This window comes from Lolium perenne, chromosome 2, assembly GCF_019359855.2.
Source record: "Lolium perenne isolate Kyuss_39 chromosome 2, Kyuss_2.0, whole genome shotgun sequence".
In the NCBI taxonomy this organism is placed as follows: Eukaryota; Viridiplantae; Streptophyta; class Magnoliopsida; order Poales; family Poaceae; genus Lolium; species Lolium perenne.
In genome coordinates, this window is record NC_067245.2 from 138,249,687 (window position 1) to 138,272,228 (window position 22,542).

The 22,542-nt window shown below is 46.5% G+C and overlaps 1 pseudogene; it reads left to right on the plus strand.

Annotated features, from left to right (window-relative positions):
* The first annotated feature begins 11,465 nt into the window (after nt 1–11,465).
* Nucleotides 11,466–20,558, plus strand: LOC139835611 (uncharacterized; annotated as a pseudogene).
* The last annotated feature ends 1,984 nt before the right edge of the window (nt 20,559–22,542 follow it).

The following is a 22,542-nucleotide window of genomic DNA, read 5'->3' on the forward strand; positions in this document are numbered from 1 at the left end:
CGCAATATTCTGATTGCATCTTTAGTTCTTATTTGTTCTCGATTTCAGGTAGGAATTAAGACCCTTGCTGGTCAGGCTGATCGTGCTCCCGCAAGATCAGTAACTCCCGGAGATTGTCCTAACGATTGCATTGGCGCACGAGCTTTGCACGTGTAGTCGGATCGTCAAGCACGAACTCCACCAACAAATCGAATTATCCCCATCTCATCGAAAGATCGGACACCTTTGCCCTATCAAGTGGTATCAGAGGAGACCCACCACATGATCAAGATGAGAGGGCCAACAATGAGCATCGTCAACAACCTCGACAAGATCTTCAACAACATCATCACTGTGAGCCAAGTGAAGCTAGTGTCCAACTTCAATGCCAACCCAATGCTATGATTGGTCGTGGAAGACCTCCTATTCCTCCTCAAGCCGCAAGAGATGAAGGCATCCGTCCTCGCCGAAGAAACTTGGAGGAGGAAGAGAACATGTTTGGAAGGCTCAAGTTCACCATGCCGAAGTTCAAGGGTGAAGAGGATGCCGAGGCCTATCTCTCATGGGCACTCAAGGTTGACAAGATATTCCGCATCCACAACTACTCCGGTGCCAAGAAAGTGGCTATGGCGTCTCTTGAGTTTGAGGATTATGCCAACACTTGGTGGGAGCAAGTTCTCACTCTAAGGGAAGAAAAGGGTGAACCCCCAATTGACACTTGGGAAGAGATGAAGGAAGAGATGCAAGCTCGCTTTGTCCCAACACATTACATGACCGACCTCTTCAACAAGCTCCAAAAGTTGAAGCAAGGCACCAAAACCGTTGTGGAGTTCTTCAAGGAGATGGAGTTAACTATGGGGATTTCTATTTTCGTGCCCCCGGTTCCTTAGTTGTGCTCAGTTTTCCCCAGCTCCTTAGTTTTTCCTCAGTTTTCCCCAAGACCTTGTCTGAAACCATCACAGGTGCTGTAACGGCCGGTTGCCCGACGGTTGACCGTTATCTTCTGACTAGTGGGGCCACGTAGAGCCTGCAAAGACACGTCAGACCATCCATCTTTGTTTGACCGTAAGCATCGTTGTATCCCTGACCAAAACGCGCATGAGTGGGGCTTCGGTATATTGAATGACAAGTGGGCCATGGCGCTGATACAAGGGGCAATACACGGGTAGGAATATATTTTTAAACGGAGCTCTACAGCGATGGCACGAAGGAGGTGGCCTGCGGGGTGCCGAGATGAGATCGACGTCCACAAAGAACAGCATGAGGCGAGACCAGACGCATTAGATAGATATGAACTAGACGCGTTTAACCATGCAAAGAAGAGAAGAAATGGTCGACAACATCGACGACTACCTCAAAACTTTGACTGACCGTGTCCGACACGAACGTGAGCAATGTAGAGAAAACTAGTGTCTCTCCTTTCTGGCGTGTATAGATGGGTGCTAGAAGAGTGTGGTGGCGAAGGGAAAGACCTCGCGGTGGTCTGTGGCGTCCAGCATAGCGGGGCGGCGTGGCCGTGCCCACATCTGCGTGGATGCATGTTCGGCATTGGCATCAGCATGTACGTTCGGCATTGGCCTCGGCGGTATCACTGGTGTGTCAGTGATCGAATGAGGGGACGAGATTGAGGGTGCATCCCGACGGTGACCTAGCAGTGGCGGCGAGCATAGCCGTTCTGACCATGCCGATATCGGCATCGGCAAAGTTTGGAGGCTGTGGTGCTCGAATTAAGAAGGGATTTGTTTCTTGTACGCCAAAAGTGATTTGAAACAAGTTTCGTGTTGAAGGTTAGGTAACGAAAGTTTGTAACTAAGCCCAAAATTATACTAGCGCCATGGTGAGGTTCTTTTTGATAGAGCTATACGGTTGGGAAAACTTTTTTGACACTTTTTAGATAGGGTTCCTTGTTGTTACACGTATGGCATCATGTATGGCAAATTTGGGGTCATTTGGAGATGTTCGAAAAAATCACTTTGCTTAAACGCATGCCGTTTCGTCTCACTGAAACCAGCTTTTCTAACAAGGTGATTTATTCTACTTTCTCTAAATGAACTCAAATTTCATACAGCTGATCTTCTATACATAGATAGATATATTGTTTCGTTTTTATATTTTTCGAACTTTTTATTTCCCTTTATAATAACCAATTGATTTTCAGGTCAAAACCTCGAAAAACAGCATCATGTATGGCATCATTTTCGCCATAAACTTCAAATTTTGTGAAACTTTCCCTTTTAGATATTCCTTGTTGTTATAGATATGGCATAATGTATGCCAAATTTGGTTAGGTCTCACTGAAACCAGCTTTTGTAACAAGTTAGGTTTTTTCGACCTTCTCAAAAGGGATTTTTTTCTACCTTCTCTAAATGACCTCAAAAATCATACAGACGATCTTCTATACAAAGATAGGTAGATTGTTTCGTTTTTACATTTTTTTGAACTTTTATTTCCCTTTATAATACCCATTTGTTTTCAGGTCAAAACCTCGAAAGTTAACATAACTAGATGGTGAACCCTTCCAAACTTCAAATACAGAGATAGATAGATTGGTTCGTTTATCATTTTTTGCGTGAAAATTAATGGCTACAACAAATCGGTGATGGTTTATCATTTTTTTCGTGAAAATTAATGGCTACAACAAATCGGTGATGGTTTATCATTTTTTTCGTGAAAATTAATGGCTACAACAAATCGGTGATGGTTTATCATTTTTTGCGTGAAAAGTAATGCCTAAAAGAGTTTATAATTTTTAGCGCGTGAAAATGAATACAGAAAACCGCCCTTTAGCATACTTAGAGAGTGGAAGGTAACCGCCGACAGAGAGAGAGGGGTTATCCTGCCCGTTAGATCATACGATCAACGGTCGGCGGGCACGATCCGCGTGACATGGTCTAGACCAATCAGGGCAATGTTGCACGTGTGAGAGAATTTGTGGAGGGAGAGGGCAAAACTGAGTAGTATCAAGAAACCAAGGGCACCTATGTAATAAACAGACTAAGGGATTCAAATATGAGATTTAAAAATGGAAAATGCGTGTTTTGTACAATAAAACCCATCTTGGCCTATCTCAAACTATTTGCAATACAAATATACATGAGTGTGAGAATTATGGCCTCATTTAGACAAAGTATGTTTTGTGGAAAGCTGTTTTGGGAAGGGCTTATTGTGGAAAACCATGCACCTTCATAGCTACTAGGTGATTTGAGAAGGCCTTTGAGAAGTGGCAATTTGTGGTAAAACTTGATTTATCTATGACTTATCTATGTTTTGAGAACTGGCAATTTGTGGTAAAGACTCCATGAGTATGTGCCACTATTTTTCGGAATTTTTTGCACATTAAATGACTCATTTAACTAGTTAATCCTATTTGTTGACTGTCTGTTGACCAGCTACTTGAGGGTAAAACTGAGCATATTGCACTAGCCAGTATTAGCACTCAAGGGGAAAACTGAGCACACTCAAAATGCTAGTATAATACTCGAGGTTATACCTGAGTATATCTAAATTTCCAGGGTTAGACTCGAGGACGCGTGTTGCGATGCAGAAATGGAAGACGTGCAATCGTGGACGCGTGTCGCATTGCAGAAGTCCAAGACGTGCAGACGTGCAGCGGTGGACGCGTAGGACGCGGGTCACATTAACCACCCCTTGCCTTTATAGACGCCTCCTCCCACTATCTCTGTCACTCTCACTCGCCTATGCAACGCCGCCTCTCTCACGTCCCATCATCTTCTCCAAAGCAAAAAAACCCTCTCCCTCTCCCTCTCCTCTGCCGGCGAGATGGACAAGGAGAATGCCAATCCCATTGTCCACGGCGCCGTTGGCTCCAAGCGCGACGCCTCCCTCTTCGACGTCGTCCCCTCAACGGACGTCGCCGACGCCTCCGCCTGTGCATCGGAGGCTGCTGCCGCCGGTGGCGGTCAGATCGCGCCGGGATAAGACCCCTACGAGCCGGTGCCGTACGTCCCGCCCCCGAACCCCTACGACACCTCCATGGAGGACCCATGGAACGTGGTAACTACGGTTTGCTTCCTTTTTTGTTCCCCATTCCTTTTTGAACCCTATTTGTGCTGGTGTAGATGGATCTGTGGATGGATGAGTATTGGGCTAATATTTGCGCCGATTTTATTCCATTTTGCTTTGATCCCTCATTGATTTCGTTTAAGATTTGGGGTTCGGCCGTTCGGTTAATTTATGCAAGTAATAATGGGATCCCAATCAGTTAATTTATGCAAGTAATCATAGGATCTCAATCAGTTATTTTATGCACGAATCAAAAGATATCAACCGTTTAATTTTGCAAATAATCTGGAATGTGTTCAAGTTCAGATCTGGAATCTGTTTCTTTGCCGGCGAGATGGACAGGGAGGGTTCAGCGAACCATTTCTGTGTACAAATCTGTTGTGCATGAGCTTTGGTTCGCTTACACCGTCCCTGTAGACATATAATCGTGTCCACTCTAACTGAGGCCGCCTCTGTTTTTCCTAACTTTGTTATCATGCACGTTAGTCATCGTTGCAACTCATTCACTAATAGTTCCCGTTTGATATGGATCAGCTGTCTGGCAGCGACGTCGGCAGCGACGACGAGCACCATGACATCAAGACTCGCCAGGTGCCGCGGAGGCTGCAGGTCGGCAAGTACGTCTCCTACTTCGCCGTCGACAAGGGTGTCTACAGGTGCCCCTTCTGCACTAGGAGGCTCGGCGGCACTGACTTCAACTGCCTCCTCACGCACACCGAGAACATCGGCAACACCAACCCCAAGGTCGGCGCGTCGGTGAACCCCCATTCCTTCCGCGCCAAGCACTTGGCGCTCGGCATGCACCTCCGCAGCATCCAGCGGGTGGAGATCTCCGACGGGCGCATGCCTCCGCTCAAGCCCAAGGCTCCCAAGGGGAGCAACAAGTGGAGGCAGAGGCAGATGGGGTAGGCGGAGTCCTGGACGTGTGCTGCTGCTGCCTCCTCCATTTTGTTGTTGGGATCCCTTTGTTGTTAGCTAGGGATCCCTCGTTGTTATGTTGTTAGTATGATGGTGCTGTGAAGAACCTCGAACCCTACTATGTTTGGCTGCTGAATGCAGCTTATTATCTAGGGAGGGATCCCTATTATCTACCCCTATTCTACTATATGACCTTGTGAATTTATCGTACATTCCCTATAGATTTGCTTCTAGATTTAACTACATACATATGGACCAGATGGAGTACTAGATTGGGCTCCCTACTAGATTTGCTGCCATATTGGGCAAACAACGAGGGCCAAAAGGCACAAATAATAATTGAAGAAAGACAGAAATGCAATCTTCTCTAGATTTGATACTAATTAGGTGAAAAAAGGCAGAGAGAAGGAGGCAGAAAAGGTACTCTTAAAAGGGAAATGCCAATGGCCGAGAGAGACAAAACCCAGCTCCTACTCATGTGCAACCAAACGCTATCTCATCCCGTCCCACGCGGTCCCTTTCTACCAGCCCCACGCGACGCGGGCCCACACGACGCGGCCCCACACGTCAGCACGGAACTGTCAACTTAACGGGAATCCTGCCGTCTGAGCTGCTTCTGCGGGTTTCACACAAGCACTTAGGGAAAACTGAGGAAAAACTAAGGATCTGGGGAAAACTGAGCACAACTAAGGAACCGAGGGCACGAAAATAGAAATCCCTTAACTATGATGCGATCCAACATCCAAGAATCCGAGAACCAAACCATTGCTCGTTTCTTCAATGGCCTCAACTACCCCATCAAGAGGATTGTGGAGTTCCCACCATACTCCAACATGGTTGAGTTGGTCCACCAAGCATCCAAGGCCGAGCGTCAAGTGAATGAGGACATCAAGTACTCCAAGCCCAAGTCATACTTCGCCTCCAAGCTCGCTACATCAACTCCTACAACAAGTGTCAAGCCCGCCGTGTCCTCTACACCATCCAAGCAACCGACTATCCAAAGTCGCATGAAGCAAACGGTGTCCTCCACCACCTCCTCTAAGGCATCTACGGGACCCTCAAGTGTCACTTGTTTCAAGTGTGGCACCCAAGGCCACAAATCCTTCGAATGCAAGAATACCAAGGTCATGATCACTATGGAGAACGGTGACATTGAGATGCTAAGTGAAGATGAATATGAAGCCCTTGTGCAAGCCGCCGTTGCAAATGAAGAAGCTTATGAGGAAGAAAGTGGAGAAGACCCTCTATTATGTGAGCATGACCCAAGTCCCTCACTTGTGGTCACAAGGGTGCTAACAACTCAACCTCAAGCTACGGAAGACCAACGGTGCAACATCTTCCAAACCCGTGCCGGTATTGGTGGCAAGTCGATCAAGGTCATCATCGATGGCGAAAGTTGCCATAACCTTGCAAGCACCGAATTGTGTGAGAAGCTCAACCTCACCCTCCGCAAGCATCCTCATCCTTACCATATCCAATGGTTGAGTGACAAGGGCAACGTCAAGATACAACATACCGTCACCGTCAACTTCAAGATTGGACCTTATGAGGACACTATTGAGTGTGACTTGGTGCCCATGATGGTGTGCGACATGTTGCTTGGCCGCCCTTGGCAATTTGACAAGAAGGCTATACATTATGGACACTCCAATGCATACACCTTCAAGGTCAAGGACAAGAAGTTCGAGTTACGCCCGATGACTCCTAGCCAAATCATCGCGGATAATGCGAAGGCTTTAGCGAGGGCACAACTCCCTCCCACCATAGTGAGATGAGAGGAGAGGGAGGGACCCACCAAAAAGATAGTGAGCGCCACAAGCCATATATGAGCGAGACAAAGAGTGTCCTACTAGCCACCAAAAGTGAGTGGAGAGATGTCCAAGAGAACCCATCCACCATATTGCACTATGTGCTCATTTGCAAGGGACCATCATCGGCGACTAATGACTTAACCAACATTCCTTTGTCTTTGTTGTCTCTTTTGAAGGAGTTTCAAGACGTCTTCCCCGACGAGCTCCCTCATGGACTTCCACCACTTCGAGGCATAGAACACCGCATCGACCTCATACCCGGCGCTCCGCTTCCAAACCGTGCCGCCTACCGCACCAATCCCGAGGACACAAAGGAGATTCAACGCCAAATTCAAGATCTCCTCGCCAAAGGGTATGCTCGCGAAAGCCTTGGCCCTTGTGCGGTTCCCGTGATTCTTGTGCCTAAACCGGATGAGACGCAACGAATGTGTATGGATTGTCGCCCCATCAATGCCATTACCGTTTGCTACCGCCATCCCATTCCACGTTTAGATGATGATGAGGACATCCCATCTCTTGATACAACCACTGTACCTACAGCCACACAAATACAAGGACCAATCACTCGAGCTCGTGCCAAACAACTTAACTATCAGGTACTTTCGTTTCTTGGAACTATTCCTCACATACATGAGAATATGATGCTGCCTAAATCAGATATGTTTGTTACTCTTAGGAATGATGGACCAAGCATGGATGAGGAGGACAAGCATTGGAGCATGATCACGCATGGAGGAGATGGCAGCAAGCATTTGAGGATTGAAGATGACGCCGCAAGTGGAGATTTCAGAACTTTGAAGCCACCGTAAGAAGAGATGAAGACATGGACAAAATATAGAGTTTCCCACTTCATAATTTTGCCCATAGCATGTTATGGTGCTGCGTCACCTTTAGTTTTGGGCCAGGCCCATGTTATTTTCGCAGGAATTAAGTCAGCCACTTTTTAGAGTCCGTATTGAAGGGGGAAAGGCCTTCTAGGGTTTGGTTCGGCAACCATATGTATGGCTGGCCGAAACCCCACCTTTTCCTCCTTTAAATACCCCCATAGCTGTCATGTTTAGACTCGGATTTTGATTAGATTAAAAGTTAGCCATCGCTGCAACTCTCGTGTACTTCTTTTGAGGCCAACGCCCACAACAAGACCGACTATTCGGAATCCCACCTTATTCAATAAAGCTTTCATCTTTCATCCGCAATATTCTGATTGCATCATTAGTTCTTACTTGTTCTCGATTTCAGGTAGGAATTAAGACCCTCGCTGGTCAGGCTGATTGTGCATCCGCAAGATCAGTAACTCCGGAGATTGTCCTAGCGATTGCATTGGCGCACGAGCTTTGCACGTGTAGTCGGATCGTCAAGCACGAACTCCACCAACAAATCGATCTATCCACGTCTCATCGAAAGATTGGCCACCTTTGCCCTATCAAGTGATATCAGATTTCAGGTTGCTCGGTGAGATTTTATTGTTTTCCTAGTGTAGATTGCATCTGCCATCATACCCATAAACCACAAAAAAGCCAATAATACAGTCAGGGTTTAGATCATATCGTCCCATTAACCCCCTGCCACGCCTTGCATTGTCTTTTCAGTTTTGCATAGTTGAGCATCTTCGTGTCGAGTTGCTGGTCTTAGCGTCTAGTTCCTTTAGAGTTTCGAGTTCTGGTCATATTAGTCACGCCGCCGCCGCCGCTCGCACCATACGCAGATCACCGCCGTATACACCCACCATATACTTCCGCTACTGCCATATACACCCACCATATACTTCTGCCACTTCCATATACATCCAGCATATACACCCACCAGATCTTTTCCGCCACAGTCATATACATCTGCCATATACCCTGTGTCCTACCACGACATGGATTTGTGATGTTTCTCTGCCGCGACAGAGTCTGTGTAGACTAAGGTTTTTCTTGTTTTCCTTAATAGCTGTCGCCTTCTATTTTCAACCTGTGCTGTACAAAAATTTCCGTGAGATAAGATTCGGCCGCCAGTAAAGATTTAGAAGGAGAGCAAAAAAATTCTGGAAACACTTCCGAAAAAAATTTCTGGCTACATTGGTTGTTCCCTTTGGCGATCACTTTTCGCCACTGGCCATTATAGCGACATTTTTTTGGCGCCTGCGCGCTTTCCGGAGCACCTCCGAAATTTCGACAAATTTTTTTCTGAGGCTATACTGTTTTTAGACCTCGGGGATCAGTTTGAGACACTTGCCATCATAGTGATTTTTCGCACCTCACGTCGCCACCTCATCGCTGCTAGTTGCTTGTGTGCCGCGCCGTGACCTCGCTAGTGTTCTAGGCTCGCGTCTCTAGTACGGTCTAGCCTAGGACCAGCACAGTACCGTTATTGAGCCTTTCAATATTGCATTGCTGTTTTGACAATTGCTGTTTTGCTACCATATTAGCCTTCCTACAGCTCTACATATTGTCTCCACGTGCACTGTGTCGACACCTGGTAATCGCTTTGGCAATCTTTGGAGACACTGTTCCTTGTTGGTTGCTGTATCACCTTCCTCCTGTTTGGTAAGAACTTGTAAGAGCTTTGTATTTTGCTTGACGAATTGCGCGTGAACCACCATATTCCGTAGTTCGTAGGCATATACATTTGTTCTTTTTGTGGACTAACCATGTCAGGACCTGTTGATCCGGCCGCTGTTGACCCGGCCAAGATGACGTCTGAGCAGTTGCATGCTCACTTCACCCACCTTTTGGGCGGGCATGCACGCGACACCGATGCGCGCATTGGTGACGTGGATGCCAAACTCACCGACGCGCTGGACAAGCTGGATGGCCTCGAGACAGCTTTCGCTTCCAAGGTCGACGCCAAGTTCCAGGAGCTCTTGACTCGGTTGCCGCCACCTCGCAACAACGTGCGACGACGCGCACGCCGCGTTCCTCTTGCGGATGTGCCTGCAGGTACCGCTCCTGCAGCCGCACCTGACGCGCCTTCTGATGAAGGATACGAAGACTATGACGGGGACGGGAACGAGCAGGTCAAGGAGAACGTGCTGGATGGCCAGGAAGTCGAACAACCTCCACCTGGTCGTCCACGACAACTGAACCGCAACGCTCGCCCACCTCCACGTCTGGTACGTAATGATGATGATCATGTTGCTAAACTGAAATTGAATATTCCGCCATTTGAGGGTAGATATAATCCTGATGCATATCTTACATTGGAATTGGAGGTAGAACAACGCTTTGCATGTTTAAAATACCCTGATCACTTGCGTGTTAGTGCTGCTACTTGTGAGTTCAAAGATTTTGCATCTATTTGGTGGTCTGAATATTGTAGAGCACATCGAGCAAATATTCCTGCTACATGGGTTGGGTTAAAACTTGCTATGCGTACTCATTTTGTTCCTCCACATTATCAACGTGATTTGCTGAAAAAATTATCTCGCTTAGAACAAGGAAAAAATTCTGTAGAAGATTATTATCAAGAATTGCAAACTGGCATGATTCGCTGTGGTATTGTAGAGGATAATGAGGCTATGCTTGCACGTTTCTTTGGTGGTTTGAATAAAGAGATTCAGCATATTTTAGATTATAAGGAGTACAACACTATTACTCGCTTGTTTCATCTTGCTTGCAAAGCTGAACATGAAGTGCAGGATCGTCAACTACCATGGAGAAGAGCTAATGTTTCTGCAGGTCGTACATCATCATGGTCTCCGCGACCATCAGCACCACCATCTCGTGGGGCTGCACCAGCGCCTACTACCTCCAAGTACACCGCGCCTGCATCACGAGCACCACCGGCTGCTACTCCACCACCATCTGTCGGTCCTCCTCGGAGTTCATCTTCGATGGCCTCCACGGGGAAGACGCGCGACATACAATGTCGGAAATGCTTGGGATTTGGACACATAGAGAGAGAATGTAGAACCAAGCGTGTGAAGATGGCGAATATGATTCTGCAAGTGACTTTGATGAAGATACATTGGCCCTTATTGCTACACGTGATGGTGCCAATTCTGATTCTGAGAGAGAGATGGAGGTAATGGAAGCTGACACTGCTGATCAGTACAGGAGCTTAGTTGCACAGCGTGTCTTGAGCGTGCAATTGAGCAAAGCTGAGCATGATCAACGCCACAATCTGTTCCAAACAAGAGGCATTGTAAAAGAGCGAGCTATAAGGATCATCATTATTGGAGGGAGCTGCAATAATTTGGCTAGCGTTGACATGGTGGAGAAGCTTTCTCTCCCTACAAGACAGCGCACACATCCATACTACATTCAATGGTTTGAGAGCTCTCGGAAGCTCAAGGTAACAAGAACTACACGTGTGCATTTTACTATTGGTACATATTCTGATTGTGTTGATTGTGATGTTGTACCTATGCAAGATTGTTCTTTGTTACTTGGTAGACCTTGGCAATTTGATAGAGAATCTGTTCATAATGGTAGAACTAATCAGTATTCTCTTATGCATGATGGAAAGAAAATTGGTCTCAAACCTATGACTCCTAAACAAATAGTAAAAGATGATCTTGCTAGAGCTAGTAGAGTAAAAAACGAGGAGAAACATAAGAGTGAAAATCAGATTGTTGCTGCAGATTTTGTGCCACATAAGACTAATACTAAATCTGATTCGAACCATGCTACTGAAATTCGTTTCAAAAATCCTTGTTTGCTTGCTAGCAAATCTGATATTGCTGAACTTGATGTGAACACTACTCAATGCTATGCTATTATTTGCAAAGAAGTTCTGTTTTCATTTGAGGATATGCCTCCTTCTTTGCCACCTGCGGTTGCTAACCTTTTGCAGGAATTCATTGATGTGTTTCCACAAGATGTTCCACCAGGATTACCACCTATTCGTGGGATAGAACACCAAATTGACTTGATTCCAGGAGCTTCACTGCCCAACCGTGCACCATATCGTACCAATCCTGAAGAGACCAAAGAGATTCAGCGACAAATTCAGGTTCTCCAAGATAAAGTTTACATTCGTGAGTCTCTTAGTCCATGTACTGTCCCTATTATCTTTGGTACCTAAGAAGGATGGTTCTTCACGCATGTGTACTGATTGTAGAGCTATTAATAATATTACCATTCGATACCGTCATCCTATACCTCGTTTAGATGACATGCTTGATGAACTGAGTGGTTCTATTATGTTCTCTAAAGTTGATTGCGTAGTGGTTACCACCAGATTCGTATGCAATTAGGAGATGAATGGAAAACAACGTTTAAAACTAAGTTCGGTTTATATGAGTGGTTAGTAATGCCTTTTGGTTTAACTAATGCACCTAGTACTTTCATGAGACTGATGAACGAAGTTTTACGTGCTTTTATTGGACATTTTGTGGTGGTATACTTTGATGATATTCTGATTTATAGCAAATCTTTGGGGCAACATTTGGATCATTTACGTGCTGTTTTCAATGCTTTACGTGATGCACGTTTGTATGGTAATCTTGAGAAGTGCACCTTTTGCACCAATCGAGTTGCGTTTCTTGGCTATGTTGTTACTGCGCAGGGAATTGAAGTTGATCCAGCCAAGATTGAGGCAATTGAGAGTTGGCCGCAGCCAAAGACGGTCACACAAGTGAGGAGTTTTCTTGGCCTCGCTGGTTTCTATAGGCGCTTTGTGAAAGATTTTGGATCCATTGCTGCGCCGCTGAATGAGCTTACCAAGAAGGATGTGCCCTTTGTGTGGGGCGATGCACAACAAGACGCCTTCATGATTCTGAAAGATAAGTTAACACATGCTCCATTACTCCAACTTCCTGATTTTAATAAGACTTTTGAGCTTGAATGTGATGCTAGTGGAATTGGTTTGGGAGGTGTGTTATTACGAGAGGGCAAACCTGTTGCATATTTTAGTGAGAAATTGAGTGGGCCTAGTCTGAACTATTCTACTTATGATAAAGAATTATATGCGCTGGTTCGGACATTAGAAACTTGGCAACATTATTTATGGCCTAAAGAATTTGTTATACATTCTGATCATGAATCTTTGAAGCATATTCGTAGTCAAGCTAAGTTGAATCGTGGCCATGCAAAGTGGGTTGAATTTATTGAGTCTTTTCCTTATGTTATCAAACACAAAAAGGGTAAAGATAATGTTATTGCTGATGCTTTGTCGCGCCGATATACTATGCTCTCTCAACTTGACTTCAAGATTTTTGGATTAGAAACCATAAAGGAACAATACTTGCATGATGCTGATTTTAAAGATGTGTTGCTGAATTGTAAAGATGGTAGAACATGGAACAAATTCGTCCTCAATGATGGATTTGTGTTCCGTGCTAACAAGCTATGCATCCCAGATGGTTCCGTTCGTCTTTTGTTGTTGCAGGAGGCGCATGGAGGAGGATTGATGGGACACTTTGGTGTGAAGAAGACGGAGGATGTACTTGCTGCACACATCTTTTGGCCACGTATGCGTCGAGATGTTGAGAGATTTGTGGCACGCTGCACTACATGTCAAAAAGCTAAGTCTCGACTTAATCCACATGGTTTATATATGCCTCTTCCTGTTCCTAGTGTACCTTGGGAGGATATTTCTATGGATTTCATTTTGGGTTTGCCTCGTACACAGAAGGGGAGGGATAGTATCTTTGTTGTTGTGGATAGGTTTTCTAAGATGGCACACTTTATAACATGTCACAAAACTGATGATGCTACACATGTTGCTGATTTGTTCTTTCGCGAAATTGTGCGTTTACATGGTGTGCCAAATACTATTATTTCTGATCGTGATACTAAGTTTCTTAGCCACTTTTGGAGATGTTTATGGGCTAAGTTGGGGACTAAATTGTTGTTTAGTACTACATGTCATCCCCAAACTGATGGACAAACTGAAGTAGTAAATAGAACTTTGTCTACTATGCTGCGGGCTGTTTTGAAGAAGAACTTAAAATTGTGGGAAGAATGTTTACCTCATGTTGAATTTGCTTATAATCGTTCGCTGCATTCTACCACTAAGATGTGCCCATTTGAGATTGTTTATGGTTTCATACCACGTGCACCTATTGATTTGTTGCCTTTACCATCTTCTGTGCAAAATAATTTTGATGCTACAGACCGTGCTGAATTGATACTAAAATTGCATGAGACTACTAAAGACAACATAGCACGCAGGAATGCTAAGTATAAAATTGCTGGGGATAGAGGAAGAAAGCATGTTGTGTTTGATGTTGGTGATCTTGTTTGGTTGCATTTGCGCAAAGATCGTTTTCCTGAATTGCGCAAGTCTAAACTAATGCCACGCGCTGCTGGTCCTTTTAAGGTGTTAGAGAAAATGAATGATAATGCATATAAACTTGAGCTTCCTGCAGAATTGGGTCCGGTTAGTCCTACATTTAACATTGCAGATTTGAAGCCTTACTTTGGTGAAGAAGAGGAGCTTTCATCGAGGACGACTTCAATTCAAGAAGGGGGGCATGACGAGGACATCCCATCTCTTGATACAACCGCTGTACCTACAGCCACACAAATACAAGGACCAATCACTCGAGCTCGTGCGAAACAACTTAACTCTCAGGTACTTTCGTTTCTTGGAACTATTCCTCACATACATGAGAATATGATGCTGCCTAAATCAGATATGTTTGTTACTCTTAGGAATGATGGACCAAGCACGGATGAGGAGGACAAGCCTTGGAGCATGATCACGCATGGAGGAGATGGCAGCAAAAATTTGAGGATTGAAGATGACGCCGCAAGTGGAGATTTCAGAACTTTGAAGCCACCATAAGAATAGATGAAGACATGGAGAAATATAGAGTTTCCCACTTCATAATTTTGTCCATAGCATGTTATGGTGCTGCGTCACCTTTAGTTTTGGGCCAGGCCCATGTTATTTTCGCAGGAATTAAGTCAGCCACTTTTTAGAGTCTGTATTGAAGGGGGAAAGGCCTTCTAGGGTTTGGTTCGGCCACCATATGTACGGCTGGCCGAAACCCCACCTTTTCCTCCTTTAAATACCCCCATAGCCATCACGTTTAGACTCGGATTTTGATTAGATTAAAAGTTAGCCATCGCTGCAACTCTCGTGTACTTCTTTTGAGGCCAACGCCCAGAACAAGACCGACTATTTGGAATCCCACCTTATTCAATAAAGATTTCATCTTTCATCCGCAATATTTTGATTGCATCATTAGTTCTTACTTGTTCTCGATTTCAGGTAGGAATTAAGACCCTCGCTGGTCAGGCTGATTGTGCATCCGCAAGATCAGTAACTCCCGGAGATTGTCCTAGCGATTGCATTGGCTCACGAGTTTTGCACGTGTAGTCGGATCGTCAAGCACGAACTCCACCAACAAATCGATCTATCCACGTCTCATCGAAAGATCGGCCACCTTTGCCCTATCAGATGACATGCTTGATGAGTTAAGTGGTGCCACGATTTTCTCCAAAGTCGATTTGCGTAGTGGCTACCACAAAATCCGCATGGCCATTGGTGATGAATGGAAAACGGCATTCAAGACCAAGCTTGGTCTCTATGAATGGCACGTTATGCCTTTTGGTCTTTCCAATGCTCCATCAACTTTTATCCGTCTTATGAATCACATCTTGCGACCTCTCATTGGCAAGAGTGTGGTTGTCTATTTTGATGATATTCTCATTTATAGCAAAAATCTCGAGGACCACGTGCAACATGTGAGAGAGGTCTTATGCATCTTGCGTCATGAGAAGCTTTATGCCAACCTCCCCAAGTGCACCTTTGCTCAAAACAAGTTGTTTTTCCTTGCATTTGTGGTTTCCGCTAATGGGATTGAAGTTGATTCTTCCAAGGTGGAAGCCATCCACAATTGGCCTACCCCTACAAATGTTGGTCAAGTCCGAAGTTTTCATGGACTTGCCGGTTTCTACCGCCGCTTTGTGAAAGATTTTAGCACCATTGCTTGCTCTTTGAATGAACTTACCAAAAAGAATGTTCCATTTGTGTGGGGCAAGGCCCAACAAAATGCTTTTGATGAGTTGAAGAAATGCCTTACCGAAGCTCCCCTTCTTGTACTTCCAAACTTTGCAAAAACTTTTGAGATTGAGTGTGATGCGAGTGGACTTGGTATTGGTGGCGTTCTTATGCAAGAGGGAAAACCTGTGGCATATTATAGTGAGAAGTTGGATGGCGCACACCTCAACTATCCTATTTATGACAAGGAGCTCTATGCTTTGGTTCGTGTTCTTGAAGTTTGGCAACACTATCTTTGGCCACAAGAGTTTATCATTCATTCCGACCATGAGTCTTTGAAGTATTTGAAAAGCCAACACAACTTGAACAAACGACATGCAAAATGGGTCGAGTTCATTGAGTCCTTCCCATATGTAATCAAATACAAGAAGGGCAAGGACAATGTAGTGGCGGATGCTCTTTCCCGCAAAAACACCCTTTTGCTTACTCACTTGGGTTTTCATGTTTTGGGACTTGAAGAGATCAAAGAACTCTATCCTTCCAATTCTTTCTTTGCACCGATATTTGAGAAGTGTTCCGTTGAACGAGGATTTAATGATTTCTACTTGCATGATGGCTACTTGTTTAAAGCTAACAAGATTTGCATTCCCGAGTCTTCTCTTCGAAAGTTGCTTTTGCAAGAGTCACATGGAGGTCGTCTCATGGGACACTTTGGACGTGACAAGACACTCTCGATGCTATCCACACATTACTATTGGCCAAAGATGAAGCGGGATGTGGAGCACCTATGCAACCATTGCACTACATGCCTTCAAGCTAAGTCCACCACCAACCCTTATGGTCTTTACACACCATTACCTATTCCATATGCACCATGGACCGATATTAGCATGGATTTTGTACTAGGGTTGCCTCGCACCAAACATGGTCATGATTCGATCTTTGTGGTAGTGGATAGGTTCTCTAAGATGGCACATTTCATACCTTGCCATAAGACCGATGATGCTTCACACATTGCTTCATTGTTTTTCAGGGAAATTGTCCGCCTACACGAAATACCAGCAAGCATTGTGTCGGATCGAGACGTCAAGTTCATGAGCTATCTATGGAAGTCACTCATGGCAAAGTTTGGAGTGAAGCTCTTATTCTCATCATCCTCCCACCCGCAAACGGACGGACAAACGGAAGTGGTCAATAGAAGCCTCTCAACTCTTCTACGCACCCTCGTGAAGAAAAACTTGAAGTCATGGGAAGAGTGCCTTCCGCATGCGGAGTTCGCCTACAATCGAGCAACGCACAAGACAACATCACGGAGCCACTTCATGATCGTCCACGGCTTCGACCCTCCCACGGCACTCGACATACTACCACTCCCCCTTCATGAGAGAACGAACATGGACTTCGACAAGCGCACCGCCGCCATGAAGAAACTACATGAAGAAACAAGAGCGACCATACAAGAACATGTGCTTCGTCAAGCCAACCGCCTCAACGCCAAGAAGAAGGAAAGAATATTTCAAGAAGGAGACCTCATTTGGATCCACCTCCGGAAGGAAAGATTCCCTCATGAGCGCAACTCCAAGCTCAAGCCAAGAGGAGATGGCCCCTTCAAGGTCCTCAAATGCATCAACAACAACGCCTACGTCATCGACCGATCCCGACCTCCAAGTATTTGGTGAGCAACACGTTCAACGTCTCGGACTTGTCACCCTATCATGGAGATGAGGAGGAGCACGAGTCGAGGACGACTCTTTCCCAAGGGGGGAGATGATGTAGCCCCGCTCACCGATGACACTACACCAAGACCAACAAGTCCCCCAAGTGGACCGATGACTCGGGCTCGAGTTAAAGCGCTACATGATAAGGTGAACTCGCTCCTCACCACCCTTGATCTCGATACCCCTTTGGATGGAATGCTACCTCATGCCGACGTGCTTTGTGTCATTAGGTACAAGGTGCATCAAGACCCCGGAGAGGAGGACACACCATGGTCAAGGGAAGGAGAGGAGCAGCGGGACTTGGAGATGAGCACGAAGCTGGGCCCGACGTCACTCGAAGCGCTCGAAGGAAGAAGAGGAAGCTGGCCGGCCCAGGACCCGGTCGACCGGCCCCACGACCGGACCATCCGGTCCCAGGCCCGGTCAACCGGGCGCCAAACTGGATTCCCCTCGGTCCTGACCGGGCGTCGTACCGGGGGCCAACCGGACGGAGATCTGCGACGTTTCCAGTTGGCCCCCGGTCGACCGGCCCCACGACCGGACCACCCGGTCCTAGGCCCGGTCTGACCGGCCACAGGACCGGATCCGACGGGAATGCCACACCAAACTGCCTAAGTTATCCACTTATGTACCTTTTCGCCTTGCTGGCCATGTAGGCCTATATAAGCAACCTGTACCCCTCCTTTACCCCTTAGACTTGAATTAAGCTTAAACACTACTTTGAGCTTTGTCTCCATATGGTTAGCATCCCTTTGTAATCAAGGCATCCTTGTTGTTGATTTGGAAATTGTTGAGTGGGATTCTAGTACAAGCTACTCTCTCTCCCTCATCAATCTCTTCTTCTCCAACACCAATCTCTCACCGGAAATTCTGCCGCGTGCCTCTTTCGGGTGATTCTATTGGCGTGGTCCATCCAGCCACGGGGGTAAGTATCAGGTGTATCGGGTTGGTGTGCGTGCGTGAGTACCGGCGTTCTTCGTGTTCTTCGTGTTCCTCACGTTCTCCCACCTTTTCCCCTTGTATTTTGGGTCAAATCGCGAGATCGGGCCAATCCCTAGATCTCAGATCTCATCACATACCCTAGTATAGGCACCTTCCCTATGAGCTTGGCCTCCTAGTGATGGCAATCTGCCCTCCTAGGAATTGCACAGGGCTTGGGTAGGACATTCATCTCTTTTGCACGTCATTTCATTTTCAACGGAGGCAGCCTCATCATAACCTCTGTGACGCTTGTTCAGAGGGAACCCATACTAAAATACATAAATTTCCAGCTAAGCCTTACCCATTATCAGGTATTGTGGGGGTACTCTGAAGTGGGAATGGTATCGCATCCGAACCCGACCATCAGTTTTTGTGAAGTTCACCTTGTCATTCAAAGGTCATATTCACCTTCAAACTTTCAATAGAATGACTCATCATCCTAAGGTTTTCAAAGTCATTTGATTCACAAGTTCCCATCTAGAGTAGTCAATTTTAGTTTTAGCACTAGCAGCTAGTCATGAGGGGTGCTAACTAAAGTTTAGCTCTCTAGGTTAAGTTTGAACCTCTTGTGGTACTCTATACTTAGACAACAATTAAAAATGCAACAAGTAAGCCTTTGTTAACCAAAGTAAAAGTATTGCAAGATAAAAACTTGGGCTTGGAAGAATAAAACTTTAAACAAAAATACTAGTGCCATGGTATCCTGCACTAGTAGCTGGCATTAGTAGAGCTTGCCTTGGTTGGTACAGTGATCAAAGTGTTCCTCCTCTTCTTTGTAGAAGACCTCCTCCTCCTCGTAGCCTTCGGTACTAGCGTCTATAAACGGATACAAGGATACAATCACCAAGCAATACTTAAGTACTCTTTTTATCACACAAGATTATCTAGCATCATCACAATCATCACCCAACTTAATACTAGGGTTTTCTTTATTTAGTTTTGGGGAAAATAATTTCCTCTCATTAAACAATTACTAAGATTTAATTTTCTCAAATAATAGAATATGAGGCCATGTAACAAAAGTCATCACCTCACATTAAATTACTTGGGAAAGTGATTTAAATGAGATGCTACACCTCATAGATTTTAAATAATATTTTTGAAATAATTTAAATGAGCTAGAAATAGCCACATAGCCATTATTTGAATCTAGCCCATGATCATATGAAACAACCATGTCATATTTTTACATAATCAAATAGAGTATTTGAAAAGTGAATTATGAGAGGTGGAATCACCCCAAAATTCATTATGGTTGATTTTACAAAAAAGTTTGAAGTTTGAAAAGGTACTGCCTTGTTATTTTTAGTGTAATTTCTCTGCAATGAATCAAGGGTTGAGACTAGTGGGGTTGGATAGATAATTTCATCTACTTTCACAAAAAATTTGAATCATCCAAATTGGATTGTTAGATTTGTTTTAATTAAATTTTGAACAAAGCACCAGTATTCAAATTTTGGTTAAAACGAATTAAACGAATTCAAACGAATGGGCTTCGGCGGGAAAAGGAATTGGTCCACAGACAGCGCGAATGGGCCGGCCCAGGGGTGCGTCTCCTGCACGCGGTGGACCGAACACTGGGTCCCACGCGTCAGTGGCTCTTAAAACCCGAAACGGTATGCGCGAATGGGGGCCGTAGGATTAGAAACACGATCGACAGCCGAGGCTCGTCATCGTCAACGACGGGCGCAAACCCTATCAGTGGCGGACCTAGGGGGTCGGAGGGCTCACCGGTGGCCGGCGATGCTTGGGGTTGGCGGCGATCGACGTGGAAGAAGACGACAAGGCTCCTGGTACCGGCGGCAGCTCCTGGGGTGGCTCCAATCTTCGGCGAGCTTGCGGTGGTGCTGGCGGAGCTCCGGCGTGCAATTGATGCTCTGTGGGTGGAATTGGGAAGGGGCAGTGCTCGAGGAGGATCAGTGAGAAGAGAGGAGGAGAGTGGTGTGAAGAATTTCAGCAGGGGAGGCCTCCTTTTATAGCTTGGTGAGCAGCTGCGGGAGGTCACGGTGGCGGACGGTGAGGTGGCGCTACGGGCGATGAGAGGCATGGGTGACGACGCAATGCTATTCAGGATGTCACAGTGATCATCACGCGCTCTATGGCACAGAGAATGGTGGTCAAACACAATCGTGAGCTCATCGTGTCTGGCAGTACCGTGGCGGACGTCGGCGATGATGGCGACGGTGACAGGGCACGGGAGAGAGAGGAGGAGTGTCTGGTGATAAGGGGGATCCCACTGATCCACCTAGGTTGATGCCCGATCTTTCACAGCGAGAACACGGGATAGTAAATCCTCCCAACAACGCGATGAACGCAGCCTGGAGAAGAGGAAACTAATCCAGCAAGCAACGGATCGATGAACGATACGCCTCAAACCTGAGCTAGCCAATCCTTGATGAACACAAGAACCTTCGCAGCGGATATAATAGATAAACGGCAGTGCCGTACCCCCAGAGGGATGATACACGTGAACACACGCAATGGGGAAAACCCTAATCTTTAGTCTAAACTTAGCTATCTCTAAACCCTAGCCGCCCCATGATGCAGCACGACCTTCGGTCTTCACCGCATCATATGCTTCATCGCCAAGACGACACGCAAAGGTGAATCTTCTCCTTTATGCGTGCCTACAATCGCCTATGTGGAACGGTATACTACTTCATACTCCGTCATACCTTGATGATAGGAACTCGACGACAAGTACGGAGGGAAGAGAGGATGCCATGGAGACCCGAGGACGCAAGGCCGATGTCACGGAAGCATGGAAGAGAAGGAGGAAGAAGCGCTGGACGCTCCAGGCCGGAACTTCCGCCCAATCTCGCCGGAACTTCCGCCCAGATGCTGTCAAGACCAAAGACGCTCACACAGAAGAGTTGCGGCCGGAACTTCCGCCCCTGATGGCCGGAACTTCCGCCTAGGACCGGAACTTCCGCCCAGGATGGCCGGAACTTCCGCCCCATCGAACCTCAGCCAGATCTCAGCCCCCTTTGTCTTGTAACTTACCCCCTCATCCCCTTACCTATAAATAGGCACCTACCCCCACCTTCATGAGGGAGATATGATGTTTAGATGAATTGGCTTATGCCTCTATTATCCCTTTGTGGATTTGGGAAACCCCCACCTTAGATTAATTTCTATTGTACCACCCGGGCTCCTTAACGTATCCTATTGTATCTCTTTGGTGACTTCTACCAATCTTGATCTTTTGCTTGCACTTCTACCTTTGGGTCTTTTGCTTGCACTTCTATTGATTTTGGTCTTTTCACCCTTCTAGATATATAGGATCTTCGATTCGTCGATCTTTTTGCGGGACTTCTACCGAAAGGTCTTTTCCTTGCAACTTCTATCGAGTTGGTGGTTCGGGCCAACGAGAACAAACTGATTGTGTTGTGTGCGTGTGTTTGTATCGAGTTCTTCGTGTTCATCCACTTCCCCGCGAATCCCTCTCCGCAATCACACTCACCCGGGTCAATCCGTGAAGATCGGGCACCCCTAGGACTTAGCCCACATCATATGGTATCTGAGCAAAGGTGGCCACGGATTTGACCCTCCGATTCCACCAATTTCGCCCAAAAATTTCCCCAAAAAATAGCTCGAATTTGGATCTCAGGATTTGTTGCGTTGTTTGTGGTTTTGGTCCACAGATCTGTTGTCTTTGGTGTTGATATATCATCCCTCCAATTTTCACCGACCAAATCCGCCTATTCCCCTCGAAATCCATCAAATTCTGCCCCATTTTTCGCCCCGTGTTCGTGTTGTTCGTCGCGCAGATCCAGATCTGAAAAATATATGTATTTCCGGTACTACCGCCTGCTCCCACTGGAACTTCCGCTCGCGCCAAAATTTCCCCATCTGGTCAAATCAACCTTCTTCCTCCGCTGCATCCGCCTCCTAGCTTCCTCTCTGCACCTCGCCTGGCCCACCACGCCGCAGCCCCGCCTGGCCCACGCACGCCGCACAGCAGCGAGACCACCAGCGCCAACTCCCGCCGCAGGGCCACGCCCATGATCGCCACCAGCGCAGCAGCAAGCCGCTCCTCCGCTCGCCTCACGGCCGCGCCACCAGGCCCAAGCCACCGCGCCAGCAGGCCCACTCCACCCCGCCAGCCTGCTGCATCTCCCAGGCGCAGCCCAACCAGCCACTGCCCAAGGCTTGCTCGCGCCCAACGCCCTCCACGCCTCGATCGCCACCACACCGCGCGCCACACCCCCGATCGAGCCACTCCACGCCTCCGCCTC